The sequence below is a fragment of the Camellia sinensis genome, chromosome 10 (genome assembly GCF_055761805.1).
Source record: "Camellia sinensis isolate YWXY chromosome 10, ASM5576180v1, whole genome shotgun sequence".
NCBI classification, from domain to species: domain Eukaryota; kingdom Viridiplantae; phylum Streptophyta; class Magnoliopsida; order Ericales; family Theaceae; genus Camellia; species Camellia sinensis.
In genome coordinates, this window is record NC_138970.1 from 114,298,635 (window position 1) to 114,317,789 (window position 19,155).

Genomic DNA, 19,155 nt, shown 5'->3' on the forward strand with positions numbered 1-19,155 from the left:
CTAAGAAGTGGATTTGCCACCCTCAAGTGGGCTTAGAAAACATGATTTTTGCCACAATCAAGTGGGCTTAAAACTCTCATTTTAATGAATTGTTCCAATTCAAGTAATCTAACCTTCACTCACAGGCATTCAGGCAGTTATAGCATGTAAGCAATTAGCCTTATGGCAAGCATACTTTCATGGCGGCATTCACACTCATGCAAGATGCTAAAGCATAAAAGCTTACCTGGTACTCCGAGCCAAAACAATAGTTAGTTAGTAATCAATGCATGATCCTAGCAATGTTAAGATGCCTAATGCAACACATGCAAAATGCAACTAGGATAGGCTCGGCTATCTAAGAATGGCATGTGAAATGCGACAACTCGATACATGTATTCAAGTTGGAATTGAAATACTATGCAGTTAGTATGATGCGCCGAGCCCGGTGCATGCAATACGAATGAATGGATGCAAACATGCATAGCTTAAGGATGCTAATTGAAACATGACCTAAAACTAACCACTGAAAGCAGGTAAGTAAAAGGGAGAAAGACGTGGGGTTGGAAGACATTCACACACTCACGCACACTAATTACAAAATTTGCCCTCACGACGTAGGGTCCGAATAAATAATACAAGCCAACTAATTAAACAAATTAATTAAGCTACCAAAAGCAGTAAAGAGGCCTCGGGAAGAGGGACAAAAGCACGCATGCTCGGCTCCGCTCGGAAACCTATCGCCATGCTCATGTTCCTCTGTTTACACTGCTTTGCACCTCTGAAAACTGCACAAGTCTTTGTGATGCTCCAGAATCACTTCTTGTACACTGTGAGAGGCCATCGGCCAAGAGGAGTGGTCATCGGCCAATGGAAAGGTTCCATTGACCAATTATGATGCTATCGGCCAGCAATGGTTAGCCGATCGGCATTGAAAATAGCTGACCGCCCATTTCTTCCTGCAGAATGCTATTTTGCTGCAGCAGAGGACAAACAGAGCATGGCAATACATTTTCAAAGTAATGTGTGCACAACCACCCTTCCTATCATGTCATGAACTCAAGGGAGTATGGTTCTTGACCCCCAGGCCATCAATCACGCATTTCAACGCATGATGGCCAAAGGAGCCAAGTGTGCAAATGAATATGGAATGAATGCACAAAACACATGAAGGCCTCGCACTCTATCATGTTGGATCAAGAGCGTCAGCGACTAAGGATTGAGGCACGTTTCGTCACTTCAAGTACGAACGTTCCTCGCTCCTCGTGTTTGGTTTGACACCCCAAACCAAACACAATGTAATGCAAGCAAGTATGCCAAATACAATGCAACATGGAAATGTAATGCTATGCAACCTAAGCATGCACAAGGCTAAGGTAACAAGCATGCCAAATGCAATGCAACCTAATCAAGCATGTGACAAAATGAAAACTAGCAAGTATGCAAAATGCAACCTAAACGTACAAACATGCAATGTAATAGGCATGCGACAACAATACCAATAACAAGGATGTGACAACATGCAATGCGATAAGCATGCAACGACACACAAACTGCATGATCCATGGACTTACATTGAAAATGGATAGGCTTCAGCCACACCAAAAAAACAGTGGCAAAATGATGAAGTGATAGAATGAAATGCACAATGAGCATGTACATGCAATGGTCCAAGAGTTAAGGCATAAGGTCACAACACCCAAACATGAGCGAGGGGTGACAATCATGGTAGTATGGTGACACCATAAGCTCTGAAATTATGTTAAGAGTGATGCCAAATCAAACACATAACACAAGCAAGGCATGCTAATGGACTTCAAGTTCAAAGCTAGCCAAGGTACTTGAACCATGGCCATATCAACCAAGCTGCAAAGGACCAAGGTGACCCAAAATAGTCCCAAGGCAGTCCAAAACAAGGCTAGAACATGCATGGGATGAGACCAAAACATGCTAGAAAGGTGAGCACAAAACAAGACGCATACAAGGCCAAAAGGGGCAATTGCACTACACCTATTACAACCAAACATGGCATGACTTAGGCTAATAAAATCGGAGTTATGGCATGTTAGAATGAGCCCAAAAACCCACTTAGATGGCATCCCAAAGGCCTAAGTATGATGGCATGCACAATGACCTATTCTTAAGGCATGAAACACAAACTATCCAAAGCATGGAATAGGTGATAAATGCAAGTGTGTGACCATGAAACATTGACTGAAATTACATTTCACATGATGCCAAATCATGAAAATGCTTCAAGTAACACGTGCTAATGAACCCAAGGCACAAAGCTTACAAGCTAGAATGAACCGAGGCTATGCAAAACAATGCATGCATGACCAGGACAACACCGAACAGAGTTTAATCATGGTAAAACATAAGGGAAAGCTCCTTGGAGTCGAGCCAAAACACGCAAGAATAGTGGTCCAAACACAAGATGTATATTATGCAAACATGCAAGATTACTCTACAAGTATGTGAAGCATGCAAGATGTCGTCAAACCCACATGGAATAGAGTTAAGGCAGGTCCTAAAAGTCACTAAAAAGTGCTGAAATAGAACCAAGACATGCTAAGTAAACATGCTACTCTTATAAGCCAACAACACAAGCATATGAGACATAAGGAGAGAGGGGTGTCCCTCTCCTATACAAGACTCCAAAACCACTTCTCCACCACTGAAAATCCTTTGGATTTCAGTGGTGGGAAGGTCAAAATAAGATGATCCCAAAGCTCAAAAGTAAAGGCACAAAACAAGGCCTAAGAGGGGATAGACAACCCCCAACCAAAAAGTGACCTTAAGCAACCACAACAAGCAAACAAAATTAGAACTTTTTGTAGTTTAGAGTTAAGCTTAAAACTATATAAAAGTATGTGTAAAAGCTTAAGCCAAAATGGGGTATCAAAAGCAAGTTGACTCACCCTTGAAGAACAACTTCAAGAACACAACTCCAACAATCTTCTTGGATCAAAACCCCCCCAAGAACTCTAATATCAACCTTCTAGTGCCTCAGCAACCAAGGATAGTGTAGTGCTAGGTGTTTGTGTGCAATAGTAAGAACAAAACACACTTTTGAGCTCAAACACACACAAATCTAGAGAGAGGGAGATATAGAGAGAGAGGTATATCTAACTTGTATATCAGATTTCTAGAACCCCTAGAAAGGGAGAGGAGGTTCTCCTTTTATAGAACACCAATTTTGCAAAGCTTCTTGGAGAAGCTAAGCAAGGCTCAAATCCCTCCATACACGTGTATGGAGGGGGGAAATTATGCGTGCCAGCTGGCACAAAATATCTGCCAAAAGCAGATGGAAACGGGTCGGCCGGAAAATATGGCCGATTAACCAACAAAGGTGGCCGACCGACCAAATGAGGTGCCGATCGGCCAACACTTTTGGCTGATGGCAAGAAAAAGGGGCCGATGGCTTCATGCCTTGGCCGATGGGTTGAGGAAGTGGCCAACAAGCCACCCTCTTCCCTCAAAAGCAAAAACACAAGTCCTTGGTCCACAACCAAGCACAAAACAAACAAGTTGAGAGATCTTGAGGCAAGGCGCGCGGCCGAGGCCTCCAGGAGCTCAAAACAAACACGAGCATGAATGATCATCGAGTGTTCAAACGATGACGTCCAAGTCTTGAGGACGGTCAAAAATGGGGTGTCTAAAGTTGCCCCTCTTTGACAGAACTTGAAAGTCATAAGATGACGGGAGTGAATGTCAAAGCCTAGAGACGACCCATTTTCGACAAGGCCGAAAACTTAGACAAGTATACAAGGCAATAAAGGTATGCGCCCGCAAGCAGGGGCAAGATGCAAATGACATGCACAATGCCGAGCATAACTTATGATCATGCAAAGAGAGCTGTAATGAAGCATAACATGCAAAATAAATGCGACATTTTAAGCAAGCGAATAAGAAATAACAGTCCTACATATTCCGACGAAAGGATGTAAGAAAATTATGCAATTCTCACTGCGTCTCACGCGGAGAAGACTAAAAGCAACCACCGAGAATAGCTGGAGTCTCAGACACAACATCTCTTAGCGTATCACAGGCAAGAGAGGCAAAAGATCATCTTTCAGCGTGGCACACGCATGAGAGGGAAGAGAGCATGTCTCAGCGTGGCATACGCATGAGAGAAAAGGGAGCATCTCTCAACATGGCACACGCATGAGAGGAAAGGATGGTGCAAGAAAGCGCAGTCATCCGAATGCGTGCCAAACGCGAGAGGAGAAGGGTACGTCCAAACGCGGCACGCGAGTAGAGAAAGGTTGCGTCCAAATGCGGCACGTAAGTGGAGAAAGGGTAAGTCTAAACGTGGCACGCGAGTGGAGAAAGGTTGCATCCAAACGCGGCACGTGAGTGGAGAAAGGGTACGTGCAAATGCGACACGCGAGTAGAGAAAGGTTGCGTCCAAATGCGGCACACAAGTGGAGAAAGGGTGCGTCCAAACGTGGCACGCGAATGGAGAAAGGATTGGAGAACGCGTGATAAACACGAACATGCGGATACGTCCATACACGGCACACGAATAGAGAAAGATTGCAGTATGCGTGATTAACGCAAACATGCGGATAGGTCCAAACACGACATGCGAATGGAGAAAGATTGCAGTACGCGTGATTAACGCGAACATGCAGATACGTCCAAATGCGGCACGCGAGTGGAGAAACATTGCAGTATGCGTGATTAACGCGAACATGCAGATAAGTCCAAACGCGGCACGCGAATGGAGAAAGATTGCAGTGCGCGTGATTAACGCAAACATGCGGATACGTCCAAACGTGATACGCGAGTGGAGAAAGATTGCAGTACGCGTGATTAACGCGAACATGCGGATACATCCAAACGCGGCACGCGAGTGGAGAAACATTGCAGAAAAACTGAGCCGGGATTTCTCTTGAATGAACCGTACATACAATATCGTGCCTGCAAAAGAAAGAAATTCAATAGGTACAATACAGTAGTAGAAACACATGTTCAATCGTTAGATCAAGATATCATTCCAATATGAGATAAACGCATGCATATACAATGCAAGTGAGAAGGTGAATAGCAATGCAAGTGACAAGATGCATGACAAACTAGAACGAGCAGAACAATGCAAGTGAAACATGTACGACAACGCAAGCGAGGGGTGCATAACAATGCAACCTAAGTGTGACGCATAACAATGCGGAAGGGATGCAAAACAATGCAACCAAAACGGGCATAACAATGCCTGTAGAACATGCGCGACAACGCAATCAAGGAGTGCATAACAATGCAGTTGAGGCATAAACACATGTAAGTAAAGCATGCGCGGCGACGCAGGCAATGTGTAAAGCAAGGAAAGCATGAACACATGTAAGTATAGCATACGCAACAACGTATAGCAATGTGTATAGCAAGAAAGAGCAATGTTCAACATAAGTATGGTGAGGACACGTCACTCGCGACGTTGAAATGCAACTTCAAAACAAGACGAGGCATTGTTCAATGCAAGACGCGTAACGAGCGCGCTTATTACAGTCAAAACAAAGCAATGTAATACAACATGTTTAAAGCGATTTGCGGAACTCGTAAGATACAAAAGGATACGAGAAAGGATACTCCTTGCGCACACCAAGCATCGCATACAGAAGACACGGCTCGAGGTCAACACGAAAGCCGGTTAAGGTTCAAAAGTGCACTTTCTTGCACTATCTTGAGTAATGAAGGTCCCAAACCACATAACTGACCCAAACAAGGGTGTGGGAGGTGCATCGACCACAAAGGGAGGCCACCGGCCATCCATCGGCCACAAAAGGAGCTCATCGGCCAACTATTTAGCCGATCGGCTAACAATTTGGCCGACCGGCAAAAAATGGAAATGTCGGGGCAGTTTTGTCTTTTAAGGTTCGGATCTTTAAGTTCACTCATCTAAATCACTTTTGCTCACACCTCCAAGGCCGAAAACAACTTCTCTTGCTCCCTAGACCCTTTTCTCTCTCAGATTTGCACTTTATATGCGTTTTCCAATGCCCCACGCGAAATTGTTTCGCGAAAACTTTCGGTTCTCTTCGTTTTGAACCGATTAAAATTTGATTTCGGAGCTTCTTTCTCTATTTTCACCACTTGAGGTATGTTTGTCTCGAAGTTTGGCACATTTTCTCGGGTGTTGACTTTTGTTGACTTTTTCCTTTCTCGAGAGTTGACTTTTGTTGACTTTTTGTAATTTTGGCTCATTTCGCTCATTTTTGCTCATTTTTGCAAATTTCTTCGGATGGCGGATCACTATCATCACGACGGAGGTTCTCCACATGTTGAGGACAAGCCAGACATCTTTTTTTGGGTAAGTAAAACCAAACATCATGTCATTGCCTCTAAGGATTCGGCCTTTCGACCCAGAAAAGTACCACCCTCAGGAGCACGTCCTACCTCCCACCACCTTCTATCATTTTACTGACTTCGTGCAGCGAGCACCCGCGGACCTACTGCTACGGGAGCCAGAGTCTCATCTATCTCACCAGGCGCGAGAGGTACATACTTCCTTTTTACATTCTCTGCAATGTATTCTGCATTTCTTACACATTTCATGCCTTCGCAATGTATTTTATCTGCTTGTTCTGAACACATTCATATGCACAGTACTTCTGCTTATTCTGGCATACGGCTCGCACATAGCACAATATTGATTTTGGCATGCAACTTATTTAGGATATGACACTGACTTGGCACATAGCTCACAGCACAATATTCTGTTAATTTGGCATACAGCTCACTCTGAACACACGATTCATCCTGACCACACAGTTTATCTCGGGCACACAGCACATTTTCGGGCACACAGCTCATTCTTTGGACACGCAGCTCATTTTTCAAGCACACAGCTCATTCTCAGGCACACAGCTTTTCTTTTCGGGCACACAGCTCGTTTTCGGGCACACAGCTCATTCTTTTCGGGCACACAACTTGTTTTTAGGCACACAGCTCATTCTCAGGCACACAGCTCATTCTTTTCGGGCACACGGCTCGTTTTCAGGCACACAGCTCGCTTTTTATTTCTGAACAACAGCTCATTTCCTTCATTTGCACGCAGCTCATACATTTTATTTGCACACGGCTCATATTGGACACACAATATTTGATTTAATTTACACGAAGCTCATACATTTTATCCTAAAACTGAATACATCTGTTTATTCTGAATGCAAGTATCTTCCTGTTCCACACGGGGCTATGGATCGATCCTTGCTAGGGAGTGGTATACGGAGCTCCCAGATGCTGTACGTCACATCGTGGATGAGGCAGGATTTGGACCTTTTTGCACGGGGATATCACGTTATCCGGCGAGTAGGACCCTCATGGGGGCACTTGTGGAGAGATGGTGGGACACCACTAACTCGTTCCACTTTTCAGCTACTAGGGACATGACGATGACCCCGTATGACTTCTCTATGTTGACGGGCCTTAACGTGGCCGGCCGACCGGTCCCCTATGACGCAGACATGAGCGAGTGGGAGGCGGCTTGGATTTATCTGTTGGGAGCCCGCCCGCCGATAGACAGATCATCAGGTAGGGTCAGGTACACCTAGTTTTCTGAGCAGTTGAGGAGGACTTTGCCTGAGACCATTGAGGAGATAGAGCAGTATGCCCAGGGTTTTTTGATGTTTCTCATCGGGACCACTCTGTTCTCCGACAGAGAGAACATAGTTGGACTTTATTTGCTCAGTGCTTTGGTAGACCTATCACAGGTCAGCCAGTAAGATTGGGGTTGCGCCGGCCTCACTACCCTTTACTGTTATATGAGCGCGACCTCCCGCGGGCGAGGGAACATAGTAGGTGGCTACTAGAGAGCCTGAGAGGTATATTCTGCCCCCTTGATTTACATTTCCGCTTTTCATTATCTGTACACTGCACACGGCACACATTACTTTTTGTATTCTACATTCTGCACTCAGCATTCTGTACTCCCTTATACTTTCTGTATACTGATAGCCACTATCTTGTCTTTCACAGATATGGATTTACGCCTACTTCCCGACGTTGGCTCCTGAGCTCGAGGTTGAGGTACCTTTGGAGATCTCCTTTTTCTCGTAAATTTAAGGGTCGGTGCCGGCCGAGGCCTCGGGAGACTTTGCCCTATCTCCGACAGTTCTTCGATACTGTACGGCCGACAGAGGTAATCCAAAACTCTTAGTTCGTCATGTTTTCAACTTTGGTTCATCTTGCATATTTACGACATCTAATCAGTTTTTGCACTTGTTATCCGCAGATCACTTGGTAGCCCTGGGCACCCTTGTCAGGAGGTGCCCGGTACCGATTCCCTGGGGCGTGGGCCACTTCTCGATACAGGACTTTATTTGAGGGGCTAGTTGGCAGGGCCTGGTTTTTGGGAGATCGCTTCATGCATCAGACGATGGGCAACCCTGATCAGGGTATCCCCTCAGTACCTCCAGAAGACATACGATCCACTGAGAGACTCACTCCTCAGGAGGTCGAGGAGCTCATGTTGGGTACTGATGCAGTTCTGTTGCTGGAGGAGGGAGAGTACGCGACCTACCACCGTACATACTTGATGCCTCCGCTGTCAGATGTTCGTGCCCCCAGGAGGAGGGCTGTTGACGTGCCTTCCTCGAGTCGCGCCCGAGCTAGAGACATTCCTTCGACCAGCGGAGCCGGCACATCGAGAGGTGGGGCTGGATGGATGCCCTCTACTTGCCAGTATGCCGGATGGCCAGATCTTCCGATCGGGCTGACAAGTTGGGAGTATGGGACACCATACCAGATCCCGCTAGAGCCTCCGCGGCCAGATCACCGATACGTCAGTGACCCTGACTCACCACCGGTATGCTTCACAGTTTTCATTCATCATTCAGATATATACTTAGACATTCATTCAATCACTGATGACTTGAACTTGCGTCTGTAGCCTCCCAGAGAGTACACTGATGGGTTGCTCGGAGTGGTGGCCTCGCTCGAGGGCATGGTCCTGCGGAGGGAGACACTGTTGGTCATCGCCGGCGTTTCGGTACTTTTCAATTTTCTTGCATTTATCATACTTCTGATGACATACTAAAATTGAATATTTCACTACATTTGTTGACTACATGTGTAGAGCACATTTGACACACACCACATTCATATACTGTATCTGTATGCACAGACTATATGTAGCATTCTTACATCTACATCTGATATACAGACTGGCTAATGCACTCAAACTGTTCCTTTCAGGTCCCACCACTACAGGTCGGGCCATCCAGGCCTTCTCGAGGGGCTGGGAGAGGGGACTCGACTCGCAGCCGAGGCAGGCATAGAGTGCCTATCAGAGATGATGAGAAGTCCAGCGAGGAGGAGAAGTCTGCCCATCCTCACTCAGAGACATCCGCAGGCAGAGAGAGGGACTCTAGCTCCGGTTCTGAGAATAGAGGTGATGCCGGGGAGGGTTCTGAAGACGGAAGCTCCGATTCGGATGGTGGTGCTGGTGGAGGTGGTGCAGAGGCTGCTCAGCCGAAGAGGATGAAGAAAGCCTCCCGATCTTGAGCCTGACAGCACTGATGCAGATGTTCTTGCTTTATTTTTCTTTTTTTACTAGTAGTTCTAGCACATCAGCTTTAGGTGGTTTATTTTCTTTAAAACTTGTACCCTGTTGTAAAATGCTGTAACAAAAGAAACTATGATGGAATGAAACATCTTTTTGTTCAAAAAGTGTTGTATTTTGCATTCTTAGCATCGTATCGCATCATTTTGCACGAAAATGAGATTGAATGGAAATTGAGCATTGTACATTGCCAAGTTAGGTAATGAGCCAACATAACAAACCAAACAACTTAACTCACTAAGGAACAACAAAACCTCAGCAAGTTTACAACTCGATAAGCAAAACTTGACAAAATGATAAACGGAGAGCAACAACTCGATAAACGAACTCCACAACTTGATAAGCGAAACTTAACGACTTGATAAACAAATAGCAACAACTCGATAAACAAATGCATTTCGGACAAACGGGGCGACGGAACGCATCCGAAACAGAGGTAAACTCGGACCTTCAACACTCCCAACACATGGAAGGACTTGGAAAAGGCCAAAAACTAGTTTTTCTCCATGGCCGACCACCAAAAGTGGCTAGCCGACCAGCTTTTTGCTCAGTAGACCAGTTATGTGGTCGGCCGACCAGAAAAACTAGCTGGCTGACCAGAAAAAGTGGTCGGCCGACCATTGGCATGGTGACCTCCATATTTTTGACACTTGTCCTCCAAACAGTGCCTTATCCTCCATAAAAGTTCCAGCTTCGTGGTTCTCTCATTCCATCTCAGTTTTATATCAAAATGGAGGCATTTCTCATCTGAAATCTCACAACTTGGATTGCTACCTTAGACAGCTTGGAAAAGTTGAACTTTCGAGGCTTCAGCATAAATGCACTATTCACGCTAAGTCGCACTCTGCTGCACCTTCCATTTCTCCATGTCGCGGCAAGGTTTTGGAACCCGGTAACACATGTCTTTAGTTTTGGCGGGCAAGAGATGTGTCCTACCTTCGAAGACTTCCAAGCTCTGATGGAATCCGAACGCAACAAAGAAATCTTGCCCCAGCTTCGCTTCGGCCACGCCCAAGCTATCATGACCCGAACCCGCCCCCATGCGTCAAGGACATAACCGACCAGCAATCATGGGATTACCTACGGCCTCAGACCGAATCAAACGTATTTTAACAGAGTTAATGGGGGCCAAACGGAAGCAATTTAAAAACTTTGTCCATAGAGCTGTGCTTACATGGCACATCAAAACAAACCATACATAGATACCTTAATAACTCGCAACAAATATACAGTACCATAAAGTTCTGTACAGACAGGATTATCCAAAACTAAGTCAACCCCTGAAAATTATATACAGACATATACAAAGGCTTCGCTAACATGACAATACAGAACAAAATAAAAATAAAAAAAGGCGAAGTCGAGTCTCGTGCGTGAGACACATGGGCTGACTCTCCAAAACTCGATTGTTCCATACAGACTTCACTGAGGCTGGGTCTGGACCTCTCTTGGCTCACCTACAAACACATGAATGAGCGTGAGCGAAAGCCCAGTGAATAATATCAAATAAAGCAAATACATTGGAACATTATACTTTAGACGGCCTTGGGCCATTTCATTCATGTCAAACTGGCCTTTGCCCTTTTCAAACTCAAACTGGCCCCTAGGCCTTTCAAACTTTCCAATCAAATTGGCCTTTAGGCCTTTCAAATTTTCATATCAAACTGGCATTTAGGCCTTTCAAACTTTCATATCAAATTGGCCTTTAGGCCTTTCAAACTTTCATATCAAACTTTGTCCACCATTCAAATTAATGAACTTCACAAAACTTACATAGAAGTAAGCAATTGGAGAATAACATATATCAAATATTACTCACAGTGATCGGCTTATGGATTTGCCCTAGAGCTTGACCTTACATATCACATAACACATATGGGTCACAAATAATTCAATCTGTTCTTTAATTCACATATTCCTCTTTAGGCTTCATTCTTATCTCTTTAACTCAATTACAATGCCCAATACATGCCTAAGAGTACTTAGAAGTGAAAGAGGACGGAAAATGAAACACAGAATACATTTTCAAAATTTCAGAAAATGGGGTCCCCGCTCGAGCATGGACTTCCCCCCATGAGGTCTGCAAAAGCACTGGTTAAGCCATTTTTACACTCGAGCGTGGAACTTAAACCCTCGAGTGGAAGTCCATCCTACATAGCTCCCCGCTCGAGCAGACATCATGCCTGTAAAAATATACTGGGAGCACGAATTTCACGCTCGAGCGGCGGTTTCCCCGCTCGAGCGGACATCGAAATTCTGGAAAATCCAGAATATGGTATTGAACTTCAACTTCAAATTCAAAGGCTCCAAATGCATGATTTTGACTCAAACTTCATATATATGTGTACTAACATGGTACAAACACTAAATTATAACATTTTGAAGCTTAATTTCATAAATCAAACCCATGCATGGCTCATTTTCCACCAAATTCATTACTAACATAACAACTTCGTGTATTCAAAGCTTCTACTCCCATGGATTGTACATGCATGTGACATATAACCCTCATTCTCATCTCATATGATGAAAAGATGGTCAAATACATGGATTTCAACCAAAATTCAACATGAGTCATGTAATTCAAGCTCAATTATGCAAATTCAAGACAATTATATACATGCATGCATATATAGTCTTCCAATTCAACAAAACCAACTCAATACATGCTCTTGATCACAAACAACCCTTGAACTTACAAGATCACAATTTCAAACTTATGAATTCAGGGTCAAGTGCTTACCTAGAGGTTCAATTCTTCACAATTTCTAGTTGAATCTCCAAGTTTCTCAAGTTCCTCACTCAAATCTCCAATTGCTTCTCCTTCTCTCTCTATCCAACCCCTCTCTCTTTTCTTAGAGTTGAAATCAGCCCAAAATGTAACAAAGGAGAAGAGTTGAGGGTGTAGTGCCTCTCTTAAAGTCCCACTAGTCACAATTATTTCAATATAAAACATTTGGGCACTTAATTCATTAATTTAATCAATTTAATCTGGTCCGAATTAATTTTTCAATTAAATTTCACCGTAGGCTCTAAAAATTATGCCAATCACAATGGCGCGACCAATTTCGGTTTCGCTGGCCGATAGGGCCTTCAATTTGATTTCCAAAGCAGATAATCAAACAGATATTCCTACGATGAACAGATAAAAATTCAAAACCACATATTTTCACATAATGGCACACAAAATCATATTAAACACATAATCATACTCATATTAAGGACCAATTAACATATTACGGAACAGGGATATCACAGTCTTCTCCCCTTTAGGAAGTTTGGTCCTCCAAACTTAATTTACCTTCGTCGGGAAACTAGTGTGGATAGCGTAGTCGCATTTCCTCCTCTTTTTCCCATGTAGCATCCGTCTCATAGTGTTCCTTCCATTCCACTTTCACCATTGGGATAGACTTGCTTCTCAACTGTTTCACCTGCCAATCAACAATTCGTTTCGGCCATTCAGCGTATTCCATATTTTCATCTATAGCTACCCGGTGATAATTAATCACATGAAACAGGTCTCGGAGGTAACCCCTCAACATTGACACATGAAACACGTTATAGATCTGTTCGAATCCCAATGGCAAAGCAACTCTATAGGCAACCGGACCAAGCCTTTCCAAAATTTGGAACGGCCCAATGTAACGAGGCGACAACTTGCCCTTCTTTCCGAACCTGACTTGGCCCTTCATTGGAGATATACGGATGAACACATGGTCACCAACCTCGTACTCAAGAGGTCTTCTCCGAACATCTGCATAATTCTTTTGTCGATCCTGAGCTATTTTGAGCCTTTGCCAAATAATCTTGATTTTCTCAGAGGTGTCTTGCACAATTTTAGGCCCAAGTAAACCTCTATCCCCGACTTCTGTCCAACAAATAGGTGATCTACACCTTCTATCATACAAAGCCTCGTATGGTGCCATACCGATACTGGAGTGGAAGTTGTTATTGCATGCAAATTCCACAAGTGGCAAATAGTCTTCCCAACTCCCCTGAAAATCTAGAGCACACATTCGAAGCATATCTTCCAAAGTCTGTATTGTTTGTTCTTATTGCCCATCTGTCTGTGGGTGGAATGCAGTACTGAACCTTAGTTCTATCCCAATAGCTTCCTGCAAACTTTTCCACAATCTAGACACAAATTTTGGATCTCTATTCGACACAATAGATACTGGAACTCCGTGTAAATGGACAATCTTATCAACATATATGGTAGCTAATCTATAAGCATTAAAGGTAGTTCTAATAGGTAGAAAATGTGCAGATTTAGTCAGTCTATCAACTACAACCCAAATAGAATCCATACCTCGAGGAGTCCGAGGTAGGCCCACAACGAAATCCATAGTCACGTGTTCCCACTTCCATTCAGGAATTGGGAGAGGTTGTAGTAAACTGCCTGGTTTATGATGTTCGGCTTTAACTAGCTGACACTAAAGACATTTGGACACATATTCTGCAATTTCCTTCTTCATTTTAGGCCACCAATAGGTTTGTTTCAGGTCCCGATACATTTTATTGTTACCCGCATGCATAGCAAATACGGATCTGTGGGCTTCATCTAAAACCCTCTTCTTTAGTTCCAAAATGTTTGGGACACACGTTCGGTTTTGAAATTTCAACACTTCATTTTCAATACTGAACTCTGCCTCCGAACTTGTCTCAAATTCATCAATCATTTTCTTGAGGAATTCATCCTCTTTCTGTTTCTGCTTGATTTCATCAATAATTGCCGTCTCAGCTGTAATAGCAGCTATCAATCTGCCCTGTTCACACATACCACTTCAATTTCAGACTTCTCAAAATCTTGCAAGATCTCTTTCTGTTCAGTAAGCAAACAAGCCATACTCCCCGTTGATTTTCTACTCAAGGCGTCAGCAACTGTATTAGCTTTCCCGGGGTGATACTGAATCTCTAAATCATAATCCTTTATCAGTTCCAGCCATCTCCTTTGTCGCATATTCAACTTCTTCTGCGTGAAGAAGTATTTCAGACTTTTGTGATTCGTGTAGACTTCACACTTTGGCCCATACAAATAATGCCGCCAGATTTTCAAAGCGAAAACAACTGCGGCCAATTCCAAATCGTGCGTTGGGTAGTTTTTCTCGTGTGGTCTCAACTGTCGAGAGGCGTAAGCAATAACCTTTCTGTTCTGCATTAATACACAACCCAAACCTTTCTAAGACGCATCACTGAAAATCGCAAAATTTTCCGTACCAGTGGGCAATATCAGTATTAGTGCAGTAGTCAATCTTGTTTTTAGTTCATGAAAGGCAGCTTCTCTATCGTCATTCCATTCAAATGATTGCCCTTTGTGTGTCAACTAGGTAAGAGGTACAGCTATCTTTGAAAAGTTTTTCACAAACCTCCTGTAATACCCGGCTAAGCCTACGAAGCTGCGGACTTCTGTCACATTTGTTGGTGTAGGCCAATTCACAATTGCCTCTATTTTCTATGGGTCCACTGAAATTCCTTCCTTGTTGATCACATGCCCTAAGAAAACAACTTCATCCAACCAAAACTCACATTTCTTTAGTTTAGCAAATAATTTCTTTTCCCGAAGTATTTGTAAGACAGTTCTCAAATGCTATTCATGTTCAAGTTTATCTTTAGAATATATCAAAATATCATCAATAAAAACCACAACAAATTCGTCAAGGTAGGTTTTAAAAATTCGGTTCATTAAGTCCATAAATGCTGCCGGAGCATTAGTCACTCCAAATGGCATGACAAGAAACTCAAAGTGTCCATACCTCGTTCTGAATGCGGTTTTCTCAACATCTTCTGCCTTTACTTTCAATTGATGATACCCGAATCTCAAATCAATCTTGGAAAACACTTGTGATCCCTACAACTGGTCAAATAAGTCATCAATACGGGGTAGGGGATATTTATTCTTTATTGTTACCTTGTTCAATTCCCGGTAGTCGATGCACAAACACAAAGTTCCATCCTTCTTTTTCACAAACAGCACTGGTGCACCCCATGGCGAAGTGCTAGGTCGAATAAACCCCTTATTAAGCAGGTCTTGCAACTGTTCTTTCAATTCTTTCATTTTAGCAGTAGCCATTCTGTAGGAAGTTTTAGAAATAGGCTGGGTGTCTAGCACTGTTTCAATAGTAAACTCTATTTCCTTATCTATTAATTCCCCTGGTAATTCATTTGGAAACACATCTAGAAATTCTCTAACAATAGGGATATCATTCAATTCAACATTCATAGACTGTTCAGACAACACATAGCACAAATAACCCTAACACCCTTTCCTGATCAGTTTACATGCTTTCATTACAGATATCAAATAAGGTAGAGGCACTACCCCATTACCCACAAATACAATCTCTTTTTGTTTTGGTGGTTTCAACACAACCCGTTTTGTCACACAATCAATGGTGGCACAATATTTGGTCAACCAATCCATGCCCAAAATTACATCAAAATGCCTAAAGTTCAAGGGCAGTAAATCTACATATAGGATAGCATCCTTAACACGCATATCACAAAACTGGTATATAGATTCACACAATACAGATTCCCCAGATGGAACAGACACACACAGCAAATATGGCAGTAATTCTAAGGGTCTATTCAGTCTAGATGCAAATACATATGTCACAAAAGAGTGTGTGGATCCAGAGTCAATTAACACAAGCATCCTGATTACATATAGAAATAGTACCTGAGACAACTAGTTGGCATTCCGTGTATCGCCCAGAACAAGCGCAAAAACTCTCCCTTGTCTCACGGTATCCCCGGTGGTAGCAGATCTCAAAGTATTCCCCGGCTTTAGGACCGATGCAGTGGAACTAGCAGCTATCTTTCCACCATTCTGGTTACAATCTCGGGCCATATGCCCTTGTTTCCCACACTTGAAACAAGCTCCTAACACACGGTAACAAACTCCAAGGTGCCTTTTGTTACAAATATTGCACATGGGAGATGTGTCTTGGGAAGAATTCGAAGTATTCGAGGAGCCCGTATTCTGCTTTTTCAAAAATTTCTTCTTCGGAAAGAGGCCTTGTCTTTTGTTGCCTTGCCATTCTGTTGTTGGCTTAGCTTGCCTGGCTATGTTAGCCTCTGATATTATGGCCCTGTCTAGCACCCCGATGTAGGTTTCTAGCTTCAAAACATTCACCCTTTCTAATATGTCACTTTGAAGCCCACCTTCAAAATGTCTCGCCTTCTTATAGTCTGTGTCAATCACATGTGGTGCAAACTTGGCCAATTCAGTGAATTTGGCCTCATACTCGGCTACAGTCATGCTGTCTTGCCTTAGTTCCATGAATTCTTCTACTTTCCTGTCCCGAACACACTACAGGAAGTACTTGTCATAGAAAATTTCTAGAAATTTTGACCAATCAGGATCCTTGTAATTTTCGCGCATTAGAATCCACCATCTTCTTGCTTTGTCTTCTAGCATAAAGGTGGCTAGAAGCACTCTCTGTGTCTCTGAACACGGGAACACTTCAAACAGTTTTTCGATGCCGAGGACCCAAGCTTTAGCTTCAAAGGATCTAATCCACCATGGAATTGTGGTGGTTTCATTTTCTTGAACTCTTTGGTGAGGGCTATGATTCGGTCATCATTCTGATTATCTGGCACAGGAGGTGCCGGAGGTGGAGATGGAGGATGTGGCTGCTGCCACTATTGTTGCCATTCCTGTTGCTGTCTTAATGTCTCTGTCATTTCCTGAATCAGTCTTTCCATTCTATCCAGTCTGGCAGTAGAAGATTCCTCTATCTCATCACCTCTCGTTCTCACCGTCTGATTAAACTTGCATTATACTTTATACAAAAGATACACAAGTATACATATACTAAGGAGCATACATAATCGAATAATTTGAAATGCAAGCAGCTCACAAACTCATAGCGCATAGTTGTTCACATTTAATAGTTAAGTGTATTCTTGATGCTTTCAGATTCATACTTATCACATGAATGCACCCTAGATCTTTCCTAGACGCTTATTGCTCTTTGGACAAGTGTGTGAGTTATTAACTCGTGCTCTGATACCACTTTGTCATGACCCGAACCCGCCCCCATGGGTTAAGGACATAACCGGCCAGTAATCATGAGATTACCTACAGCCTCAGACCGAATCAAACGTATTTTAACAGAGTTAATGGGGGCCAAATGGAAGCAATTTAAAAACTTTGTCCATAGAGCTGTGCTTACATGGCACATCAAAACAAACCATACATAGATACCTTAATAACTCACAACAAATATACAGTACCATAAAGTTCTGTATAGACAAGATTATACAAAACTAAGTCAACCCGTGAAAACTATATACAGACATATACAAAGGCTTCGCCAACATGACAATATAGAACAAAATAACAAAAAGGTGAAGTCGAGTCTCGTGCGTGAGACACATGGGTTGACTCTGGCTGGCTCTGGACCTCTCTTGGCTCACCTACAAACACATGAATGAGTGTGAGCGAAAACCCAGTGAATAATATCAAATAAAGCAAATACATTGGAACATTACACTTCAGACGGCCTTGGGCCCATTTCGTTCATGTCAAACTGGCTTTTGCCCTTTTCAAACTCAAACTGGCCCCTAGGCCTTTCAAACTTTCATATCAAACTGGCCTTTAGGCCTTTCAAACTTTCATATCAAACTTCGTCCACCATTCAAATTAATGAACTTCAAAAAACTTACATAGAAGTAAGCAATTGGACAATAACATATATCAAATATTACTCACAGTGATCGACTTGTGGATTTGCCCCGGAGCTTGACCCTACATATCACATAACACATATGGGTCACAAATAATTCAATCTGTTCTTTAATTCACATATTTCTCTTTAGGCTTCATTCTTATCTCTTTAACTTAATTACAATGCTCAATGCATGCCTAAGAGTACTTAGAAGTGAAAGAGGACGGAAAACGAAACTCAGAATGCATTTTTAAAATTTCAGAAAATAGGGTCCCCGCTCGAGCGTGGACTTCACCGCTCGAGCGGACCCATGAGGTCTGCAAAAGTACTAGTTAGGCCATTTTTACGCTCGAGCGTGGAACTTGGACGCTCGAGCGGCAGTCCATCCTACATAGCTCCCCGCTCGAGCAGACATCATGCCTCTAAAAATATACTGGGAGCACGAATTTCACGCTCGAGCGGCGGTTTCCCCGCTCGAGCGGACATCGAAATTCTGGAAATTCTAGAATATGATCTTGAACTTCAACTTCAAATTCAAAGGCTCCAAATGCATGATTTTGACTCAACTTCATATATATGTATACTAACATGGTACAAACACTAAATTACAACATTTTGAAGCTTAATTTCATAAATCAAACCCATGCATGGCTCATTTTCCACCAAATTCATTACTAACATAACAACTTCATGCATTCAAAGTTTATACTCCCATGGATTGTACATGCATGTGACATATAACCCTCATTCTCATCTCATATGATGAAAAGATGGTCAAATACATGGATTTCAACCAAAATTCAACATGAGTCATGTAATTCAAGCCCAATTATGCAAATTCAAGACAATTATATACATGCATGCATATATAGTCTTCCAATTCAACAAAACCAACTCAATACATGCTCTTGATCACAAACAACCCTTGAACTTACAATATCA